This window comes from Equus przewalskii, chromosome 1 (assembly GCF_037783145.1).
Source record: "Equus przewalskii isolate Varuska chromosome 1, EquPr2, whole genome shotgun sequence".
NCBI lineage: Eukaryota > Metazoa > Chordata > Mammalia > Perissodactyla > Equidae > Equus > Equus przewalskii.
Genome location: NC_091831.1, coordinates 26,267,386 through 26,292,503, shown reverse-complemented (window position 1 = coordinate 26,292,503; position 25,118 = coordinate 26,267,386).

Below are 25,118 nucleotides of genomic sequence, written 5' to 3'. Positions count from 1 at the left end.
GAAAGATGCACACATGAGTTACAGTGATTTACTTTAGAGCTATTAATTCATTTGTTTTTCCCACAGAAGAATACAAATCATTAACAGTTGTGGTGTTAATGGACTTTGGTGTTATAGAGAGGATTTCACCAAGGATTTCCAGAATATATAGGAGCAGAAGTGGGTGCAGTACATGTCAAGTTATTACTATGGCTCTGTGCAGACTAAGAATGTCTTACCTGTTAAAGTTGTGGTAGTTGCTTCCCGATTCTCCCCCCAAACTGTACATCTTAATCCACTGCCCTTGTTAGATTTAGGAAGGGTATGTGACCCTTTTCTGGCCAATGGTACATGAAGAAAGCCTATCCAGGAACTTTTGGGAAAGGTTTAGTGCTTTCGAGGAGACAAAGAAGAGCAGCCCTTTTCTTTTTCAGTTGTTGCTATGTCTGGAAACGATGCACAACCCCTAAAATGCTATAGCCACAAGGACAAAATCATCACAGTGAGGAGATGAGCCTTGGGAACCTCCTTGCTCCTTAGTGACAACACTGAGCACCTGAATAAACAGTCATGGAGCCACCCTATCTCTGGATTCCCAGTGTGTGGGATCGAAAACTTCCTTATCAATTAAGTGAATTTGGGTTTGCTTTCTTTTGCTATGGCCTTTGAGGCAATTGTTTAAGATGCTTTGTGAGGCTCTTACCTATCCTAGATACTGAGGAGCTTGCAGAATTACCAAAAATTGTGGACCAAATCTATGCCACTAAAATCCTGTGTAAATTTTAGTAATTCTCAATGATGAACATAAACAAAAGAATGCTGCTCTTGATGATTTTTACCATCCACTCATTTCTCTTGGAAGTAAGCTCAGCCATCCTGCATACTAACAGGATACTTGAAAGGGCAAGATGGTTAGCGTGGCAGAAAATCAAATATGTTTTCTAAGGTAATTTTTTTGCCACATACCTTATGCGTATCAGATTGTGTTCATTTCATTCATATTAAGTGAAATAACCATAGCAAGAAGAGTACCTGAAATAGAGTACTAAAATTTAAAAGAAAATATTATCATTTCTGATTATCTCAAATCCTCCATGTCTTTGGCCTGCAGCTAGAGGGCTTAATTAAAATTTTAAATGGCAAAAAAAATGATAAAGATCCAATGAGTAGTCCTTCTCTTTCCCCAGAACTAACAAGAAGCCACTTTAACTTCAGCATCAAATATTTTATATGATCCTGTGTAACTTGCAAGAATATGATAAATAAGGTTCAAGAAGTGGTCAATTAATAATATAGTACCATAATTTAAATAACATTTGAATAGGTAATTTTGGAAGGAAATCAACAATCTAAATTGAAAACCTGGAAAAACGAACCCACACTGAGAAGAATTGTCTGAAATGATTGCAGCTATATTGATTTACTATATATGGCAGGCCACACCAAGGTTCAAGGCTGCCTGTTTTCTTAGCGATAACTTGTGAGTAGAGAGCAATGTTCTTGGCACGGGAAAAGCACAAAAGGGGTCTTTTCCTTTAATGGGATAAAAATGCAGCAGGTATGTGACCTTTGGGTTTCTGTTTTTGGTTTGTCTGGGTTAAATCAGGCATCTGAGAAAGGACTATGAGAGCTAAGTGGTTATGTAAACCTTAACTTATTTAATCAGCCTATGGGAATTTTTTCGGTTAGGAGAGATAGACACAAATGGGTGACCAATGAAAGACAGGAGAATTTTCTCTGATGCTCAGACAAATAGAGTTGGGGGTAGGGTAGGGTGGGAGGGAATTTCCATTAGTTTCAGGATTTGAGAAGTTAGTGGTCAAAGGAGATCTCATCACAAAAGCTGGGAAGGGTTTCTAAAATAGAAAGTTAATTTCCTCAGATCTCACATGACAGAAAAGCTCCACAGCAATGACCTGCTTGTACTCTCAAGAAGTTCTTGCAGCCCGTCAGACTGCCAGCTTTGTTCAAGTCTGTGCACTCATCTCATCACGGAACACCCTCAGGCTGGGAGATCAGTACCCAGTTAGAGAAAGAACACAGATCAGATATGCTAACATCCCATGGTTGAGGCTGGCTAGAATAATTTGGTATCAACAGAGCTTCAAGAGCCAATCACAAATTTAATGCCTACAGACACCATCCCAGCTGGTCTGCTTAATGAGCCTGAGGGGCTGACTTCACCCCATTCCCCAACCTGGAGACATCTGACCACTTGTCCTTTGCATCTCCACAGCACTTGCCCGTACTCTTCTCTCTGCGCCTCTAACACTTGAATGTACTTGTTTGTTATCTTAAAGTCTTTGGAGAAACGGGCTGGGTTTTATCTTTTCACTATATTCCCAAGACCAACACAGTACCTTTAGTCTAACAGGCATTCAATAAAACTTCCTTTCTCCGGAGCTCCTGATTACTCAATTACTGTAGCCTACCTCTACGGATGTCCAGCTGACAACTCAAACTCAACATGTTAAAAAACAGACCTGTTACTCTCCCCTTTCCCCCCCTCCCCTCAGCCATGCCCCTGGTGCTATTATTCATCTTTGATTCTGCAGGGCCCAGTCTGGATTAGGCTCACTGTAAGTATTCAGAAAATATTCATTCAAGGTGGAATGAGAAGAGGAGTGAGGAAACAGAGAACAGAAAAGAAGTATGAGCAAAATAAAGAAGGGCATCATGAAGCTAATAAAGAAGAGAAGAGGAAAGGGAAGAGGCAAGGAGGATGGTGGAGAGGAGGGTGAGATGGATATTTTAGATTGCTTTCCCCAAATCAAGAGGGATAGGCCATCTAGAGCCCTCTACAGAAGAGCTAGAACACTTTTCCATCTTATTCCACTTCCCTTCCAGTGTTTTCTTAATGGCTTCCAATTTGGGCTAGACTCTCAATGTTTTGTGAATGTGATGAGAGAAGCGACTTACAGGCACGTTTCCACCGTTTCAGCCATTCTTGCACAAGCAGTTAATATCAGCAGCTGGGCTATTTCCCACTATGGAACACTATTCTTCATAACAGTCAACAAAAATAAAAAGTGTGATTAGACTCCTCGTTCTTAAACCTCATAGTTCTCGAGATGAGGCTCTGAAAGGAAGATGTGGGGCTAAGGTTCATTTGTTTTTCCCATGGGGAATGATTCCCTATTTTGCCTTAGGTAGGAAAAGGGACAAGATCTTGCTTGCTCTTCTGGTCCCGGAGTTTTTACAGTCTTGTAACTTATTGTATGTTTTCTTTTTGGGTCCTGTTGCCAGCTCATTTTAAGTCTGATGCTCCAGCCCTTTGAGGGATGGCATGTCATGACTGTAACCCCAAGACATTTTCAGGTAAAGGCAAGATGCAGACACTCCTTGCCGTTATTTGTGGGAGGTACATTCTAGCCCACAGGGGAATGTGTAAGAAATATTCCGTCATTGTAAGGGGCTTGGTCAAATCTTGCTGACACCTGGTAGTTCTGAAGGGTGCTTAGATCTATGAAAAGAGCATTTTCCAGAGAAATTGTTTTTAAACACTTGTTCCAAAAAGAGGCTTAAAGGACTCCTGTGACTTTTTTTTTTTAACCAGTGAAAGTACCTGCCATTCCTAAGGCAGCTGTCCTCACATGCTGTGTGTCAATCTATCCACCCCAGATTCCTGGCATCCCTGGGAGAGGCTTTTCCATTGGAACGGAGAATTTTTCTGAAATATAAATGGGCAAGAGTTTATAAACTCGCTCCCTCAGTCAGCACATGAGGCTGGTAGTGAACACCAGCAATAGGAGGACCCTTCCTGCTGAAACTCCTGGCCCAGAGACTTGAAGCATATTCTTTTTTTTGCTAAATTTTAAACCAAACAGGACAAGTGCCCCTAAAAATAAATTATTTACATGGTACAAGCTCTGTTAAGAGTTGTCTATAGGTTTCTAATATAAGTGAATATTGAAGACACAAGTCAACTTGTTGCCTTCAGGCATGGTGCTCACAAGGCAATTAGGCAACTGTATAGATTAGGGCTGAGTACAACCCCATACAACTCAGTGTTGTGCTAAAAAGTTGGAGTTCAGAGGCAAGAATCATTTTCATATAAGAAGAACAAACATTCATTCTTAATAAAGCAAATGACATCCACCACACAGCAGATGAAATGAGCATATGGCTCATTTTTATTTTTATTTTTTGTTTTATTTTTTGAGGAAGATTAGCCCTGAGCTAACATCCACTGTCAATCCTCCTCTTTTTGCTGAGGAAGATTGGCCCTGAGCTAACATCTGTGCCCACCTTCCTCTATTTTATATGTGGGCCACCTGCCACAGCATGGTTTGACAAGCGATGCATAAGTCCGCACCCGGGATTCAAACCAGTGAACCCCGGGCCACCAAAGTGGAATGTGTGAACTTAACCACTGCACCACTGGGCTGGCCACATGGCTCATTTTTAGATGGTCCTGGTATTTCGTAACTCATGCTAAGTCCATGGATGAACTCTATATTCTACTACAGTGTTTGTAATTGTGCAGCTCTATTTACCTAAAAATATCTAGAATGCTGCTCTTCAGAAAGCAGCTACTGCATTCGTCAGAGGACAGTCTTGGCCTCAGAAGCGGACACTGCTTGGCACTTCAGAGACTTTTCAGCCACACTTGAACCCACAGGTCATGATGTGTCATCGGGTAAGAAGGTTTCCAGAAAAGAAGGATAATTCCATGTATTTGTTTGTTTGTTTGTTTTTTGATTGGCACCTGAGCTAACAACTGTTGCCAATCTTCTTTTTTCTTCTTCTTCTTCCCAAAGCCCTCCTGTACATAGATGTATATTCTAGTTGTGAGTGCCTCTGGTTGTGCTATGTGGGACGCCGCCTCAGCATGGCCTGATGAGCAGTGCCATGTCTGCACCCAGGATCCAAACCGGCAAAACCCTGGACCGCTGAAGCGGAGCGTGCAAACTTATCCACTCGGCCACAGGGCTGGACCCCGTATTTGGTATTTTTAAACAGAATTTATGATCTAGTGAATGGAAATGTCTAAATAACAACAAAAGTGAGTGAAGGAGGAAAAAAATATAATTCAGGCTACTTTGAGAACTACCATGAGCTTCCCGCAAAGGAGTATGATATAGGAGAAAACCAGAATTAACAAAGATAAAGAGTTCGCTTCTTGCTTTGCCATAACTCAAACTCAGGTAACACATTGCTTTGCTGTAGCTTTTGAAGACACTGTTTCATTGAATAGATAATTATCATGATTATAGGTATACAAATAGATATTAAAGTGTTTAACTGTAGTCTTATTTTCTTAGAGTTCTAAATAATTCCTCATAACCTTATTGTTTTAATATTTTCCATGAAAAAAGTTCATTAAGCCTAGGGTCAATAGACGTCATTCTAATCCTTCCCAATGTTTTGATTTAGTAAAATTAATATTATAATGAGACTGTACTAGTGGTAATTTCGATTTGCCTGGCTTAAAATGTTGGGAAACCCATCCTGTCTCACGGTAACTCTGAGCTGCCTTAGATGCTATTCTTGACTTTGAATTTCATCAGTTCTATTTATGGATTGTATTTATGTGTTTTTTGGTTGTTTCTTAACACATTTGAGTGTATCTACTTTCTCTTCTTCCAATATGTAATCAATACTCTCAGTATGCTGTTCTTTTCAATGATTAAAAAGTAGATTTATCTCTAATCCAGTGGTCATAACTACGCATCCAACAAAGTTCACTCTAAGACCAAAATGCAGTCATTAGATTTTCCTCTTTAGTCCTGAGTACTTGCTAGAAGCCACCACTACCTGTGGCTTCTTTGTGAACTAAGGCAGGTAAGAACAGTTATCTTCCTTTCCTGTCATAATGTTAGTCGTTTCTGAGGTGCTGCCCTGAGGAATGCAGAGGGAGGAGTGGAGAAGAAATCTGCTGTCCAGACCTTCTCCAGTTTGAGTATGGGTGATATTCATATACTAAGGTTGTACTAAGCCTTTTGAGATGGCTGTGCCAGGAGTAGGAACTCGCGCATCCTGTCCTGAGTCTTGTGTTGCTTCAGAACATGACTCAGCAATCATCAGAGTGGGAGCTGAGGGTAGAATGGCCCATGGCAGGCCATCCCTGAAACATCATAAGAGAGTCTTTCACCAGAGTGTTGACATATCTTCTAACTGACAAAGATGAGTGGAAAATAGGCTATCCTTGAAATCGTAGGCCTGGGACACAACTTCTTTTGCCAAAGTATTTGGCCCTAAATCCATAACTTGACATAACTTAACTTAAGCCATTGGCTAATGACATAAAAAGAAATTTGTATCATTCCTGGGGAAGAGCGCTAGTGATAAAGAAGACAAAATCAATCAGCGATGGAAAGGTATCATCGTTATGGAAGCTGTATGAAGCTCAGAGATCAAATGCCAATTAACTAAAACTCAATTTAAAAGCAATTCAGCTGTGAGGGTGGACACATGTCATTATGCATTTGTCAAAACCCATAGAAGGTACATCACAAGGAGTGAACCCCAATGTAAACTATGGACTTTAGTTAATAATAGTGTATCAGTATTGGCTCACCAATTGTAACAAACATACCACACTAGTCATGCAAGATGCTAATAACAGAGGAAACTGTGTGGTTAGGGGACAGAGGAGGTGAGGGGGTCTATGGGAACTCTTTGTGCTTTCTGCTCAATTTTTCTGTAAACTTGAAAGTGTTCTAAAAAATAAAGTCTGTTAGTAAAAAGATTTTTAAAAATTCAATAAATATGTATAATGTAGCTAATATGTAGAAATGCTTGTTACTGCTTCAAAACTCCTGAATTAAAAAAAGGCATAAAGCTTGAAACATGTAAGGAAAGTTATTGATTCATGGGCTGCTTGTCTTTCGTTTTTATTGCTTTTTTTGAAAAAAGTGCACATACAGAAAGGTACACAAATGGTAAATTTACAGCTCAGTGAATAGTCACAATGTCAACATGCTCACGCAGTCACCACCTAGGGCAAGAAATAGAACATCACCAGCGCCTCAGAAACTCCACTTTTCAGGAACTTTTAGTACCATAAATTAATTTTACCTGGTTTTGAAATTAACAAAATGGAATTATAAAGTATGTATCTTTTCTATCTGGCTTCTTTTGTTCAACGTTATGTTTATGAGATTCATTCATATCGTAACATTTTTATTGCTGTACAGTTTTTATATATTGTCTGTTGATGGCATTTGAATTGTTTCAGACTTTGACTTTATGAAAAATGCTGCTACAAACATTCTTGTACTTGCCTTTTGTTGAATATGGGCACAAATTCCTGCTGACTCTATACTTAGGAGTGTACTTGCTAGATAATAGGGTATGTACACATTTAACTTTAGTAACTAATGGCAGATGTTCCACAGGGGTTGCACCCGTTTACATCTCCACTAGCAGTGTGTAAGAGTTTCAGTTGCTCTATGTCCACTCTAACACTTGGTATGGTTGGTCTTTTTATTCTTTACCATTTTGGTGGGTCTGTAGTGGTACCTCATTGTGGCTTTGATTTGAATTTCCCTGATTACTAATGAGATTTCCTATCTTTTCATGTATTTGTTGGCCATTTGGATATATGCTTTTGTGAAGGGCCTGCTCAAGTTTCATGACCATTTTTAGATTGGGATTGTTTGTCTTTTTCTTATTTCCTTTATCAGTTATGTAAGTTGTAAATACCTTTTCCCAGTCTATGGCACCCATTTCAACTTTCTTAAATATTTATTATAAACAGAACACTTAATCTTTTCCTTAAAGACCAGTGTGTTTTATGTCTTACCTAAGAAACCTTTCTACTTCCCAATATCATGAGGATATTCTCTCCTATAAATCTGGTAAGTTGCCATTTTTTCAACCTCTCACATTTGGATCTAAATCCTCTTGGAACTGATTATTGTGGATGGTCTGAGTTAGGGGTCAAGTTTCATTCTTTCCCACATGGCTATCCAATCGATCCAGTACCTTTTATTAAACAGATAATTCTTTCCACTATGTCTCTGTAGTGCCATCTTTATCATACAACAAGGCTCTACCTCTGCATGGGTATGTCTTTGGACTCTGTTCCACTGGTATTCATTTATCCTGCTCCAATTCCACAGCGCCTAGATGTAAAGATATAGCACAGCAAGTTGTTCCTCTTCTTCTTTTTTCAACACATGTTGCCTATTCTCCAGCCTTTGCATTTCCAGTTAAACTTCAGAGTCAGTCTGTTGAACACACACACAAATATCTGCCAAGAGTTTCTTAAAATTGAAATTACACAAAATCCAGGTATCAGTTTGAGAGAAATCAACATCTTTAAAATGTAGATTCTTCTAATTCACAAGCCCTATGCCTCCATTTATTTAGGTCTATGATTTCTTGGAATAATGTTTACAGTTGTATGTATTTTATAGTTTATATGTCTATAAACATACAGTTTATATGCTTTAATGATATAGTTTATATGCTTGTATGTTTTATAAACACAGTTTATATGTTTATAATTTTATAGTTTATACATTTCATAGTTTTCTGTGTAAAGGTTTTCTGTCTTTCATAGGTGTTGGATGTTTCTGACGCTATTGGAAACAATGTCTTTTGACATTTCATTTTCTATTAGAAGTTTAAGGAATTTTTACTGTATTGGCCTTATGTGTAGTAATCTTGCTGTATTCATGTATTATTTTGAATAATTTATTTGTAGATTCTTTTGAATTTTCTGTATATCCAATCATTTCATCTGCAAATAGTGAGTTTTATTTTTCCCTTTCTAATTATTATACACCTTATTTCTTTTTCTTGCCTTATTACACTTTGTAATAAGAATTACATCATTGCATCATCATTCAGTACAATGATGAATAGAAGGGATAATAGTGAGCATCTTTGTTATTCTCAATTTTAAAGGAAAAGCTTTCAGTATTTCACCATTGTATTTATCATAGTTTTAACACATTAAATCCTTTATTAAATAAAGTTCCTTTTAATTGTTAATTTGCGCTTTTTTTTTTAGCATGAATTAATGTTGAACTTTCCCAGATGCTTTTTATCAACCATCTATTTAGATGGTCATATAATGTTGAGGGGTTTTTTTCTGTTAATATGCTGAATTATGTTGATTATTAAATGCTAAATCAAACTTGTACTTCTGTAATAAACTCACTTTGGTAATTCTTTTTATGCATTTCATGATTTGGTTGGTTGGTTTGTTTAGAGATAAAAAACATTAAGATTCTAATTTCTTAAGTTGAAAGTTGATAGAGTGTAGAAAAAGATTTTGTGGACTTAAGGATTTGTTTGTGGTATATTTAGCAATATCAGAGCTCACATAGCTACAATAAGAAGGAGTTTTCCAGGAAATTTTTCTGGGAGAGTTTTGGATTCTTCTTGCTTAAAATTAAAGCTAACCATTAAGCTTTTCTTATAAACCCAACTGTGGTCTGGGTACAGAAGTCTTAGGAAGAGAGATTGCTACTCCTAATTTTTGTTAGCATGTCAGATTCACTTCACAGTAATAAAGCCAGCACTTGAGATAAGGAATTAACAAAAATAAAATAATTAAATGTATGATTATGATAGGTCCTTGAATGTGAAGCATTACTTGCAAAAATCAAACTTGACTCAAACAAGTGTTTATCTCAGCCCTCAGCAGTATGAGACTTTTTGGGAAAGCCTAGACTTGGGTCCCAAATCATGCCATGTTCCTTGAGTCATTTTATTTGTATCTGGATAACAAGATTTCAAATCCTTTTCTTCCATGCCTTAGAATTATCATGGAAAACTTACAAGGATAAACATGGAAGAAGTAACACTAAACCACACCATGAGCTGAAGGCTGCCAAGGCTGTTCGGCAGATTGGCTTCCTGCAGTTCCCAGAAATAAGTCATGCCAGTCAACACCTAGAAATGTGCTAGACTCATCCACTTATCAGGAAAAAGCAATAGACAAGTTATTCTGAGCCTCAGAGAATTTCGGAGAGGAAGATGAGCCAAGATTTAGTCATTTGTGTTTTCCAAAGTTTGAGCAGTTCTCTTATTCAGTCATTAGTCGTGCATAGCACGGTTCTCTCTTCTTAAGGATGACTGGTGTAGATTGTGGTCTAAGGCAGCACATGTTTTCTCTACAACTCCCACTTCTTCTTGCTCCCACTCTTTGGGATATCCTCACATACAGTGGCTCTAGGAGTACAGATGTAGTCATCCATTCACAGTATATACCATCAATGATAGAAGTGGACAGCACCAAGATTTCTTTTTTTTTTTTTTTTAATTCTGTATTTGTGAGGCAGTGCTCCTCCAATGTCAGAGGGAGTTAGGAGATCAACGGTTGGGCTCTCCATGGATATTTTAGTAAAGTCTTACGGGTGCCTTAAAAATCATAACTCTAAAGCTTTAGACAATGGGATGCTGACAATACCACTTATGCTTCTGTAAGTGGTTGAGCATGGGGCTGACATGGTGCTCTTCATGGAATAGCATGAAATAAAGCCATAGTTAATTTTGTCATATGAACTAAGAGCAATAAACTAGCAAGAAAAGTGACAAAACTACACGTTTACAAGTCTTTACAAAAAAAAGAAAGCCTTTTATAAAACAAATACTTGTTGAGTAAACATTTAAAATAAATCAGTTCACTGTTCTTTCCTCTTAATATTCACTTGCTACCTATTCATTCTGTTATCTATCATCCATTAGCAGACATTAATGTTTTAAGAATAGTATATAGGAAAAAAAATATAGTTGGAAGCATTCTACTTCGCGTTTTAATTTTTTTCTACAAATTTAGAAAAAGTCACCCTAGTTTTGATTTTACCTGTGAAACACCCTGGACCAGCTCACAGAACACCATTTTTCTACTGGAGCACAATTTGAGAAAATTTGGCTAAATGAGAAAGTTGAGAAAACTTCTCTCATCAAGCAGCTGTCTTGTACTGCCCCTGCTACCTGCCTCCATCCTCAGCTTTGACGTAACCACCACCAGCACCACCACCTTCACCACTGCCATTGCCACCACCTTCATTACCAGTACCACCAGCACCACCATCCTCACCATCATCTTCACCACCATTACGTTGAGCATCACATCTGCCAAGTTCCATATTAAGCACTTTATCTGCACCATCACATCCAACGGAGTAGATATGATTACCCCATTTTATATATGAGGAAACACTGTTAGCGAGATTATCGTTAATATAGCTTTTAAAGGCAGAGCTGAGGGTTAAATCCGGGTATGTCTGACTCCACTGTCCATTCTCTTAACTGCTACCTTACCTTTCCTTCTGTATGACCCAGTATACAGCAGCAAGTGGAGCAAATAACCCACTGTATTTTGTAAGCCTCTCAATAGTCCTTTAATCAGGTGTTTAAAAACTTCTCAATCATAAATCTATCACTATATTATGCAGGGAGTATCTGTCTCCTGTATTCAGGTTTATACACTTGTAGAATATATTTTACAAAATTAGTTGTAAAAACAAAATGTTGATTGAAAAGCAAAGAGGAAGATTCTATCAGGATTGTTGTGAAGACAATAAAATATAGCTCAAATACCACTTTTTTTTTATGAAGCCTTCCTTGACTCAACCTTCTTGGAACTCCTTTATCACTTTCCCTGTGCCCTTTGCACTTTATCCCCTCGTTGAACCCCAAATATCTGCTAAGACTTTTGTGCGGGTGCTGGGGATACAGAGATCAAAGATGCAGTCCTTGCTCTCAAATAGCTCATGATAAAATATGTATTAGAACACCTACAGGGTGCTGTGAAAAAGGGAAGCATCAAGTCTAGCTAGAAGACTTGGGAGAGGGGAATAAAGGAGAGTGTGGGCCCCTGGGAAGGAAGTGAGAGGGGGTAGGGATGATTGTGACCTTTGACCTAATCTTGAGGTGGGAGTAGGAATTAGGCAGATGGAGAAGGTGAGCATGCGTTTGTGTGTGTGCACAAGTATATGTGTGCCTGTGTTTTCTAGGCAGAAGAAGCAAGCAAGATGATAAGAAGAGCCTGGCCTGTTATGGAAACTGCAAACACAGAATTTGAGAAGGCTTGTGCATGGGGTGTGTGCTGGGAAATAGCTCAAGATGAAGCTGGAAAGGTATGTTTGGTGAGGAGTTTGGATTTTATCCTGACAATGATTGTGCATCATTAGAAGATCTTAAGGTCTTTGGAAAGATGATCCTGGCAGCAATGTAGAGAAGGGATGGGCAGGGGAAGTGAGATGGCACAGGGAAAGTGGTACCCAAGTCTAGAAGTCAGGAGACCAGTCAGGAGGCTCTTGAAGGTGTTCGGGCCAGAACTGGTTGGGCAGTGACAGTGACGGTGAAGGGGAAGAGTGAGAGACAAGATATATTTAGGCAAATAAAATGCATGAATGGGGCAAAATGAAACAGCAATCTTAAGTTTCCAGATAAATAAAATTTATTTACTTTTTTGTTATCCCTGAAAAGATTCACATTTCTTTACTTTTTCAGAGATTGCACAGTTAGCAGAATTAATAGATTTAGTATTCTTTGTATGCAGCCAACATATATTTACTTCTTGCTGCACCATCCAACTTTTTTTCCTGAAGCTGAAGTTATGGGTTGGTTTCCACGAACCTGACTCGCCTTTACTCCATTCCCTGGCTACACAGACTGCAAATTATGCTGCCTCTCACATGAAGATTGAGTAAGGGGCAGAGAAGACAGACCTGTTAAAACCCATCCCACTGGGAACAAAGCAACTCAAAAGGCACCACTTCCAAGAGGGCCGGTGGCATCAACCAGAAAGGGAGCACATCCTTAGTACATGTTTCTGCGATGGTGAAAGTAGCCTTCCTTGGTTCAACAACAGAAGCAACAAAAAGAAATAAGAAGACATGCAGCTGAAGGGTTTTGATTAGATTTGAGGAACAGTTTTCTCCTCAAAGAAGCTGTTTGATATTGATATCAGTTATGCCGAAGAATATTCTTCTCCGGAGATTTTTTGGGGGATTGTGATAAAATATACATAAAATAAAATTTACCATTTTTAAGGGTACAGATCTGTAGCACTAAGTACATTTACATTGTTGTGTAACCATCACCTCACCACCATCCATCTCTAGAAGGTTTTTATCATCCCAGACTGAAACTCTGTACCCATTAAACAAAATCTCTCTGTTCCCCTCTCCCTCCAGCATCTGGTAACCACTATTCTTCTTTCTGTCTCCATGAATTTGACTACTCTAGGTACCTCATATAAGTAGAATCATACAAGATTTGTTCTTTGGGCCTAACTTATTTAACTTAGCATAGTATTTTCAAGATTCACCCATGTCACAGAACGTATGAGAATTTCATTCCGTTTAAGGTTGAATAATATCCCATTGTGTGTCTATACTACATTTTGTTGGCCATTTGGGTTGTTTCTGCCTTTTGGTTATGATGACTAATGCTGCTATGAACATTGGTATACAAATATCTGTTGAGTCCTTGCTTTTGATTCTTTTGGGTATACAATAAGAAGTGGAATTGCTGGATCGTATGTGTGTTAGGAAAAAAACCCAGTCTTTCCTCCTGTGTGTCTCTCCTTTACTCACTCTTTGTTCACCATGCCATTAAATTCACTAACGTTTTTGTTTGTATTGACTGTATTATCTTTTTATCACTTATTTTTGTTTAAAGAAGGATAAATTCAGTAATTTATCAGTAATTTGAAGGGCACAGTGAAGGTTCCGCCTGTTGTTAATATTCCCCTGTCTCTCCCTCTATCAGACTGCTGCACTGTCATTCTCTCTTCTTATCTCATCCAGGATTCTCACCTTTTGAGTTACTGATTAAATAGTTAATCCGTTCATGCTTAAGTTTATCCATTCAAAACACATTTATTGAGCACCTATGGTAAGCATCAAATGTTACTAAAGGCAGGGCATGAATTCCAGAAGATGACAGTAAAAGTAAGCAGGGTAACTAGGAGTGGGTCCTACAGTGGCAAGTGAGGGGTGATGGCAGTTAGTCTGGAGCCTTGGGCTTGGGACACTGGGACTCAGATGATGTGGAGGGTTGCTAAGAGGAAGGAAAGGTCCCAGAAGAAAAGAATCCTCTATATAACAATTTTTCCCAGGGCTGGTGCTGATTAAATCTATGTGATGAATGCCAATGTGTCCAATTTGTCTTTGTAAATGCCTGAAAAAATATATTTACTTTTCCATCCTCAGCACCTAGCACATCTTCCACAGTGTTATTGTGATGGTTGTTTCCACGGGGAATTTGATCTGTAACTTTAACTCTCTGTGAACTCAGGAATGGTTGGAACTGGTAATTTCCGGTGTACCAAAATGTGCTACCACTGGAATTAGAGAGACTCAGAGCTGAAAAAGATCACCCTTCCCTCTGTAATTCATAGATGAGAAAACTGGGACCACAGAATTGAATTGAATCTGCCAAAGTCATGTAGCTCGTTAGTCGTTACTGGCAGGGTCAGTAAAGAACTTAGCTGCCTTGATTCAGTCCTGTGCTTTGCTGCAGCCATATTTCTATCAGATGAATGAGTCAGAGGAAAAGAGTTGTAGGTATCAATGTGTGTCATTTATATTCACCAAAAGTTGTATTCAAATGAAAATCCCAAATGACTTCCCTATTTTCCCCCAATTTAGCTGACAACCCTTGATTATGTCGTGCTTAGTACAGATTTAAGCAACCTCACCTTCACAGTGTGTGACCACAGCCCACTTCATCCCTAATTCACTGCATACAGCAACAAAAATCAACAAAGAAAGGGTTTGGAACCATAAAGAAAACTCAAGTAAGTAAGGTCTGTGGCTTCACAGCCTTACTCATTTAAAATTTCAGGTACTGCAAATGTGGCTCACCTAATTTACAAGATATAATCCGGTTTAACCTGATTTTTATAATATTCTATCAGTCCTAAGAAAGTACACGTATATCTATAGTGCATGTTTACATCTTTATTAATCATAAAATGTGAACTTCCATAATCCTTTTTATTCAATTGTATCAAAAGACCTTAAGAAGATGAAGTATGCATTTCTCGTTAAGGAAGAAATCATGATTTTCTCAGAATTTAGCCCCAATTAAATGTGCCCAGGTTTCATGATAGTTGATCTGCCATTTGGACCTCAAAGCCCAGGTTAAATCTGCAGAATAACCTGTAGTATGGAGTAAACAAGCCTAGTAATCAGTAATCTGTTATAAAAAAAAACCCAGTATTTTAAAACACAAGTTTTGTTCTCCTTAAGGGCAAGAAACCTGTGGTAAAGATGTCTTCCTCCCTTCCCTCTCCACTCCTGCCCTGCTCCTTCCTCCCCGCCCCTCCCCTCCCTCACCCTCTCCTTCCTACTCTTACGTAATTCTTGGCAGTGAACTTTGAACTCTTAATGTAGTGGTCCAGGAGGGCTTCCTGTAATCTTAACCTGAGCAGTTATTATTGGAAGGTGATGGGTTTGTAAACCTTGCCTTGAGACCTGCTAATTAGTATGCAAATGTTAAATTTCAGCCTCATATGCACTCTCATTAGTCCATATAATTCTTACCTGTGGTGGTGCAAACCTGTGATAACATGCTATTTCCCCTCTTCAAAATCAAGTCACTACAGGTACCGCCCACCGCATGGACTGCTTGATATCCATGAATTTCATTTTCTGAAATGACTTCTCTTCCTAGAGTCTATTTTGGGGACTTAATCCCGTTCTGAGTGTGGGAGAATTCTATCTAGGTTGAGGGGAGCTGTAAGTCTGATTCTTCCAAACTATAAATGTGGGAAGTATTCGTAGCAGACAGAGTTGTACTGGAGAGTAGAATTGCTGATTGGTTCATCCTGAAAACTAGTGATGATGAATAAATTGCTATCCCTATAGACAATTATTGGAATGAAACAAAGTTTTACACACCTTCAAACCCTGAGGAAAACAGTTCTGAGAGAAAATAATATGTCCTGGCAAAATTGCTTTTTGAAAAAGAGGAACATCTTGCCAAAGATTCAAATTCATTTCTTTCCAGGCAGCTTAATTGCACAAGCTTTATGCTAATTATTGTTATATTAAAGATTTGGCAGCTTTGCAAAAATCTTAAACTTGTACATGCAGGTTCAAAATACGCTATTTCAGTGGCCCAGAGATAGGCTAGGAAAGCATTTCAGATAATGCCAACTTGTAGTAATGCATTTTTTTTTGTAACCTATGGGCAGTTTATAATTTATAGTTTCCCAAGGATTTGCTTAACAAATGTGGACATGATTAGTTGCCTGTCCTGTAAAACCCAAACCTGTGTTCTTTGATATGATGGGATGCTATCTGTCAAATGACAGACTTTTAAAGGTCTGCAAAGATCACCTTTGCTGGTGAGTGTTGTCCTCATACTTGGTATGAATTCCACTCCCAGGAGATCTTCAGCAACACAGAGGCTGAGTTTTTAATATTCAGCATTCATAGAAGGGCATAGATTCACAAGTTATAACAGGTGTAAGGAAGAGAGGAAATAGCATAATGGAGATACACTAAGCCATCATTCACACGTACTATGGAGTATTGCAAAACAAGTAAACTTCTCTTGATTAGGTAAGTAAGTAAGTAAGTAAGTAAATAAATAAATAAATAAATAAAAGGTTTGAAAGCGGCTGCAAGAAAAGGATAATTTGACTCAGAGATAGTCATTTATATCAGGTGAAAAATAACTGAGATGATGTAGGTATTTGATAGCTGCTGTAGTAATAACCAGAGTAGCACTTCAGGGGAAATTTGGGGAGGTGGGAGGGTTGGGAGGAGTTTGAGTTAAAAGTGTATATTGTTGTTGGGCTGGCCCCATGGCGTGGTGGTTAGGTTTGGCGTGCTCCACTTTGGCGGCCCAGCTTCATGGGTTCTGATCCCAGATGTGGACCTACCCACTTGTCAGCCATGCTGTGGCAGGGACCCACAGTAAAGTGGACTAAGATTGGCACAGATGTTAGCTCAGGGTTAAACTTCCTCAGAAAAAAGACAAAAAAAAGCATGAATATTATTGAAGGAAAAGTATTATCTGGCTTAATCTTGTGTTAATTAAATCTAAATATCTGGGTGAAGTCTTGGAGGACCACGTGAGGGTGAATGTAGCTGTATTCTATGCTTCTTTTCCAGGATCTTATCTGTGGGAAAGACATATTTTCACTGTAAAAAACAGTGATGTCATTTGACAATTGAGGATCACCAGCATCTTCAATAATCTTTATGAGTTAGTTTTTGGTAAGCACAGAGGTGTTAACAGAGTTAGAGAGCTGGGTAATGTTGATGTCACTGATGAGCAGTGTAATTTAGGCAGGGGGCACATGGACAATAGGCGCAATCTTGGAGGTGGAAGGGAGCAGATCGAGGGAGGGATATCTTTGCTCAAGCCACCTCCCTCATCTTTGATTATGCCTCTCCCTGGTGATTCAGACCTCCTTATCAGGAGCTCTGCGTTCTGTGGGCTTGGTACTGCTCTTAAAGTTTCATAATGAAGATCTAAGACATTTTATGTTGCCCTTGGGAGTGGCAGGAAAGGGATTAAATTTCAGTTGAGCTCTCAGATCCCGAACTGGGCCATAAAATTCTGGTTATAGGTTAATTCACAGATTTTCTCTACTACTCCACTGATCTTCAAAGTTTGTCAAGAGGTGGAAGACCAGAAGCAAAAAGATCAATAGTGTCCTAGAACATAGTAGAATGGTCTCTTAACTCCTTATTTTCCTGACACTCTTGCTCCTCTATCTTAAAAAAAAAAATCACCAAAAAGAAACCTTTTATACTCTCAAGACTGAAACAGTAATGAGTGGTGTGGACAGCCATAACAAAATGGAGTAACATATATCAGGGCTTCTAAAATGGAGCTGGGAGGCCATCAAGGAAGTGAGGCTTATGCACATATACCACGTCTCTGCCCAGATGAACTCTTTGAATTGTGCTTTGCTGTTGTTATCTTGATCTTCTTTAAGAAATGGAAGAAAATGCTTACTTCCATAATGAGAACCTTATTTTTGCCTTCAAGATGGCCTTAGCAACCAGCCACGCATAGCGAAGGAATAGCAGTTGTTGTGAACACCAATCACATCTTGCAAAACAACCTGTGTGATTTCTCTCTTTTTGTCTTTATAAACTCTTGCCTTCTTTGTCTTCTCAGGAGCACAGTTTGGCTTTCTACTTAAATCCATGTCCCCCCAGGTGCGATTTGAATTGCACAAATAAATATCTGTTTTTTAAATTGCAGTGATTTTTCCTTGGTCAACATTTCTTGGTGTCGTTGGCAGGATTCAGAGCAACTGACTCTGGACCACCGGTGCCACGGTGGACATGCGAAAGGTACCCTCCAAGAGACCCTTGTTCTCCAGCATTTCCACCGGGGAGCCTCGGAGGTCTGACAATAAATTCTCCTGTATCCAAACATCCTATTTCGCTTAGAGTTGAAGTTCAGACCAGATTTTATTTGGGCAGACTAACTGGTTCTGTCCTCACTCCTTTGGAGGGGAGGATCTCCATCCTTGCCTTAACTAGTGGAGGATTGGAGTTCAAGGATTTCTTTTCTGCCCTCATTCTTTTGGAGCGGAAGATTCCGTCCTCATCATAACCAGGCAGAGGATTAGGGTTTGAGGACTTTCCTGGTAGTTCTAGTAGTTTTTTCCCTTATTAAAGTGGCCACATTCTCTTACAATTTGAAATTCAGCTGTTCTTGATAACTAACACAGATGCCTTAGCTTCTCCTCTCTTCTAAATGAGGGTCCTCTGACTCCAAAGATAAGAGATATTGCTCTTTCTGGCCCCTTTCGGGTGACTAGAAACCTTGCGAAAGTGTTGGGACTCTGTCTGTGACATACAGTGGTCTCATGGGGCTTCCCAGCCAAAGAACATTCCCATTCCTGGTTCAGAAAGAACTCCATAAGTTCATCTGGGAGGTACACATAAAGGACTGGTCATCCTAGTACCTTGAGCAAGCTGACACCACCTGGTGTCCAGGATTTTCCGAGACACGTAAGAGGCTGTGTCACCCATAGGTGACACTCTGAGAAGCGGTCCTCACAAACAGCACATACCCAACCCAAAACACCTATCCTACTGCCTTGGTCATCCAAGAACAGCTTTCTTTAAATTATGGGGAACAATTGTTCTAGAACAATCACAAATGATCAACTTCCCTCAGGAACCTCAGCTGGATTTATGTTTAAAGAACATGGTCCCCTCTTTTTGTAAAGTTTTATCTCGATGGACTCATATTGCCTGGGATGATTTACAACTTTATTGGCAAAGATGGGGAACTTTTGAAGTTCCAAAATTAGTTAACTTACGTGTGCAACTAGAAAAAGTTTACGAAACTAGGCAAAATGGGCCCCCCCTGGTGGCGCAGCAGTTAAGTGCGCACGTTCTGCTTCTCAGTGGCCCAGAGTTCACCGGTTCGGATCCTGGGTGCGGACATGGCACCACTTGGCACGCCATGCTGTGGTAGGCGTCCCACATGTAAAGTAGAGGAAGATGGGCACAGATGTTAGCTCAGGGCCAGCCTTCCTCAGAAAAAAGAGGGGGATTGGTAGTAGTTAGCTCAGGGCTAAACTTCCTCAAAACAAAACAAAACAAAACTAGGCAAAATGAATGGGAAGTCTATTTTAATTGGTACCTAGATGCCTCTAAGAGAAATGCTGAAAAAGTTGCTTCCCTTCAGGCAGTTAACTCAAAGCTTTCAGAAGCTAATTGGGATCTCTCTAAAGAAACTTTTAGAACTGGTAAAATAGGCCTAAGCTTTGAAAACTCCTCCTCCTCCTCAAACTCCTTGCTCTCCTTCTGCTCCACCTTCTTCGACTCCTCCTCCCTTGGACCCTTCCCTCGCCGAACTCCCTTTTCAGCCCTGAGGCCGGAGCCTGCCTCGGACCACACAGAGCCCATGCCCCAACCCAAAGCCCCCCCTTACTCCCTTGCTGTTACTGATCCATTTAAAATTAAACCTGGGGAGACAGGAATTGCCCGCATCTCCTTTACTCCCTGGTCAAAAGCTGAATTATGGGCCATAGCTAGGGATTTCCCCAAGGGTAAAGAAGATCCCCACAAGTTTGCTCAAGAATTTAACCTTGTGATCCAAACATGAACCCAATTTCTCTGATGGATACCAACTAATTATAACGCTGGTTGGTGAAGGTCAGAAACAGGGTGCAACTGGCCAAATGGAATAACCCTGTGGAAGATTTTTCCAAACAAAGGGCCACAGATAGAACTGAGGCACTTATATTAGGGAACAGACTTTATGAGGCTATTCCTAAAGCTTTCCTGAAACCTATAGACTGGAAATACTCCAACGCATCCAAAAGCCTGATGAATCTGTTCTTGACCACTATAACAGATAGAAACTACTTTTATTGAAAACTCTGGCCTTTCTGCCATTGATCCAGACACTTACACCATATTTAACTCCACTTTTGTCAACGGCTTACAGGAAGAACTGTTACTACCAGTAAAACGAACCCATCTAAATGGCAAGCTATGCAAACTCCGGATCCAGTTTAATCTGGCTAATCAGCTAGCCCCAACTATCCGGAGAAGTAATAAAAAGAAGGCTACACAGATTATGAATCTCCACCTTCAGCAGTTAACCACTAATCAACATAAACTCCCTTTCCAACATCTTAATTCTACTTCAAGGGTTTTATACTATTACTGTAAAAAACAGGACATTTTAAAAAGACTGTTTTAAATTTACAGGATTAACTCAAGGAAGAGGTAACCATCCCTCTCCAATTTCATCACAACCATCTAAGAACTCCCTATATACTTCTCACAATAGGGGTGCTCCGAAGGCCTACAGGGGATTTTTTTCCCTCCTCCAAGATAATATCTTGGTGGAAATTGATCTCACCACCAGGGAAGAGGTCACCAAGACCCTTATAGACACAGGGGCCACTTATTCTGTTTTAAACCCCACCAGCCTCTCTTGTTCACTCCCTCAGAGTACTCAAACTATACACATGGCTGGGGTTTCTAATCACCCTGTGACAGTCTTTAAGTCCCTTCTTATTCCATTCCAATTAGGGCCCATTCAGCGGCATCATCCTTTTCCTTTAGTTTCTTCAGCTCCCACCTACCTGCCAGGACAAGATTTTTTTGAGGCACAGATTCCTTTCTCTCAAAAGGGGGAAACATTTTAAAATGTTGAACCCACTAATGTAGATCTTCAAGAAGATCCCAACATTTCAATATCTATCCCCATCCTTTCCCTACAGACCCATAATCCAGAACCTCTCCTACATGCTGTCCCTGAAACCCTTTGGTCAAAAAGTTCCATTGACACTGGGCCTGTACATGCTGCACTGCCCATTAAAATCCACAGAGATGAAAGAAAACCCCTACCTAACATAAAACAATACCCCTTGAACCCTGAGGCAATCCAAGGTATAAAACCCATAACTGAAGACTATTTACAGAAGGGACCCCTGTCATACTCCTATCCTCCCTATTCGAAAACCCCATGAGAGGGGATGGAGGTTTGTTCAGGATATTACGGCAATAAATAATAGTGTTGTTCCCTGATACCCCGCAGTGCCTAGTCCACACACTCTGCTCACACCATCCCTAATAGTCCAACCTTCACTGCCATAGACCTTTGCAGAGCCTTCTCTAGTATACCTGTTGAGCCCAAAAGCCAGTTCCTGTTCACCTTTACCTGGGAAAAACAACAGTATACCTGGATTGTTATGCCACAGGGATACACTGAAAGGCCTACCTATTTTTTCTTGGATTTTAAAGGCTAACATCTCAGCTATTGAATTTTCTCAAGGCTCCTTTTGATTACAGTAGATGATCTCCCTCTTTGCTCCCCTTCCAAGGAGGCATCTGTTGAAGATAGCCCTCATCTCTCAAAGGAACCAGCCAAAATGGATACAAAGTATCTAAAGAAAAACTACAATTCTGTTTACCTCAAGTTAATACCTTGGACACTTCGTTTCAACACACGGGTTACTCCTTGACCCTGAAGATTCAAGGTATCTTGTCCTTTCCACATCCAAAAACCAAAAGACAACTCCGAGGGTTCCTAGGGCTAACTGGATACTGCAGAAACTGGGTGCCTAACTTTTAAGACTTAGCACAACCACTATGTTCTTTCCTTAAGACTGACCAACCTGAGACCCTTGCATGGACCAAAGACGGTCAGGAAGCCTTTACCAAAATTAAACAAATCCTCCTAGGTCCTCCAGCATTAGGACACTCCTATTATGGTTTACCATTCTTTCTGTTTGTACAGGAAATCCCCTTGGGGTTTTAACTCAATGTTATGGAGACCATCACAGGCCTGTTGGATATTATAGTTAGCAAATAGATCCGGTAGCCAAAGGACTTCCTCATTGCCTAAGAGCCATAGCTGCAACTGCAAAACTACTAGAAAGCACAGAAGAAATAATCATGGGCTCTCCACTTACTATATATGTTCCCTATTCAGTGAAAGCCCTCCTTAATTTCCATAGTATCAACATCTGTCCTCTAGCAGACTAACCTCTTATGAAATCCTACTGTTGTCACCGCCTAATGTTACTATGCCTGCCTTCTGACGAAATGCCTCATGACTGCATTCCTCTGATGGACCAACCACTGGTTCCTAGACTAGACTTACAAGAACCCCATTCAGCAATGCAAATCTGATCTGGGTTACCAATGGCTCTTATCTTAAAGATGAAACAGGAGCACACGCAGCCCGTATGCCATTGTTTCCCTAACAGAGACTGTTGAAGCTGGACCATTACCAAAAGCCACTTCAGCCCGACAGTCCAAAGTAATAACACTAACCAGAGCCTGCCTTTTTTGGCTGTAGGTAAAACTGCCAGTATCTATACAGACAGCCACCATGCCTTCGGAATAGCTCACGATTTTGGTACGCTTTGGAAACAGAGAGGATTTCTTACCTCCTCAGGGCAAAAGATTAAAAACAGTACATGTTTTAGAACTTTTAGATGCTATTCAAAGCCTAAATCCTTAGCTATTATAAAGATCCCTGGGCATTCCATGGGAGATACTGAGGAAGCCAAAGGAAACTACTTGGCCGATGCAGCTACTAGATAGGCAGCCCTCCAAAAGGAAAAGCTGGTCTTAGAACTCTCCTTATCACCTTCACTCAAAATAGTCACAGAAAATCTTAAAAGTATCCTTCAGGAGGCCCCCAAATTAGCCTCTGAACAAGAGAAAAATTATTGGATTGAAGAAGGCTGCCGACTTAACACTAAAACCAACCCTTGGTATGACTCTAATGACAGATGGGTCCTCCCTGACTGCCTCCAAGAACAAGTCCTCGCTTACATACGTGACTTGACCCATTGGAGTTTAGACAAAATGATACTTTGGGGGAAAAAATACTCTTGGAAATTTTCACCTAAAGTAGTGTCTTATGTCTATAATAAATGTGAAATTTGTCCTAAACATAATCCTGGAAAATCTATCCATATTTCTATGGGACTTTTTCTCTTCCCATCTGGACAATCTGGATTTTATCCATTTGCCACCATCTCAAGGGTACAAATAGGTTTTAGTAACGTTTTGTATGTTTTCCCGGTGGGTTGAAGCTTTCCCATGTCATAGAGCTGTGGCCTCAGTAGTAGGAAAGATACTGATGGAAAAAATTATTCCAAATTGGGGAATACCCTTAGAACTTCATTGGGGAATACCCTTAGAACTTCACAGTGACTGAGGGACCCATATTACAATCTATTTTTCATGTTTGGCCAATAATGCAACATTTTCACTGTGCCTATCATCCTCAATCCTCTGGCCTTGTGGAATGAACCAATGATATTATAAAAACCCAACTGGCACAACTATGGACTCCATCTGCCATGGCCAAAGGCTATCCCATTGGTACTGTTAAATCTCAGATCTACTCCTTTTGGGAAATATAAACTTTAACCTTTTTTTTTTTTCTGAGGAAGATTAGCCCTGAGCTAATATCTGTTACCAATCTTCCTCTGTTTTTGCTCGAGGGAGATTATCCCTGAGTTAACATCTGTGCCAATCTTTCTCTACTTTATACGTGGGTTGCCACCACAGCATGGCTGATGAGTGGTGTATGACCATACTGGGGATCTGAACCCATGAACACTGGCTGCTGAAGCCGAGTGTGCTGAAATTAACCACTAGACCATGGGGCTGGCCCCATAAACTTTCACTTTTTGGCATTATTACTGTGAGATCTTTTTACAGTGTACTCCCGGGAGATGAAGACATAGAACATCATAGCTTACAACCCAGAGATATAGTTTATTGGAAAAATATCTCCATAAGGACTCTCTCCACCCTCGATGAAAGGGACCATATGAGATATTGCTGACTAATCCCTCCACTGCTAAATTAAAAGGTGACTCATGGATTCATGTATCTCATTTATAAAAGATTCCCACATCTACCACCCCTGACTGGACTTCTCAACCTGTTGGTGATCTTAAAGTTATCAAAACTTGCCCCAAAACAACAATCACTTGGATGAGAAGCAGATGACATCTGATGTAAACTATGAATCCCAAGACACAGGACCAGGCCTGTATTTTTAATCTTATATCTTCCCCATCTAAACCCTTATAATGCACAAATCATATGCTTACTTTATAATTGCTACAATAATCATACTCCTGAGTATATTAGCAATCCTAACAATCTTACATGAGGCAGGTCACTTTCCTTGTGTTTTAGATTGCCTTTTTAATATTGTATAACTATTGCCCTATTGTCCTTACCCACCTTAATACTTCACTCCTTGTTTCACCTCCTCTAAATTTCATATAAAACAAGCTAAAAGTTAATCATAAAAGTTTCAGTTCTAATAGTTTTTTCCTAAAAACCATCTAAAATCATTTAACAAAATCATCAATTAATTAACAACAAAATGTCTACCTGAATTTGGGTATCACCCATAATCTTTCCTTGTGTATTGAAAATATAAAGGGTACTAGAAAAACTCTAGATTATTTACCACTCAATATTTGTAACTTCACCCTTCTCTATGATTCTGTTGACCATGATTTCACATCTAACTGGGGTTCAGAAAACCATTATGATGTTACATCCCTTGATGTGTCTCTGTGGTGGGGAGACTCCCAAAATAATGGAACTGGCAATCAGGAAGCTGATATACTCTCCCTAATGGGCACCCATTGAGGTATAGATAAAAAATCAAGAGTAATCAAGGAAGTTAAGTAAAAATGATAATAGCCTTAATGATCCAGTTGACCCTCAACAAAATTCAACTGG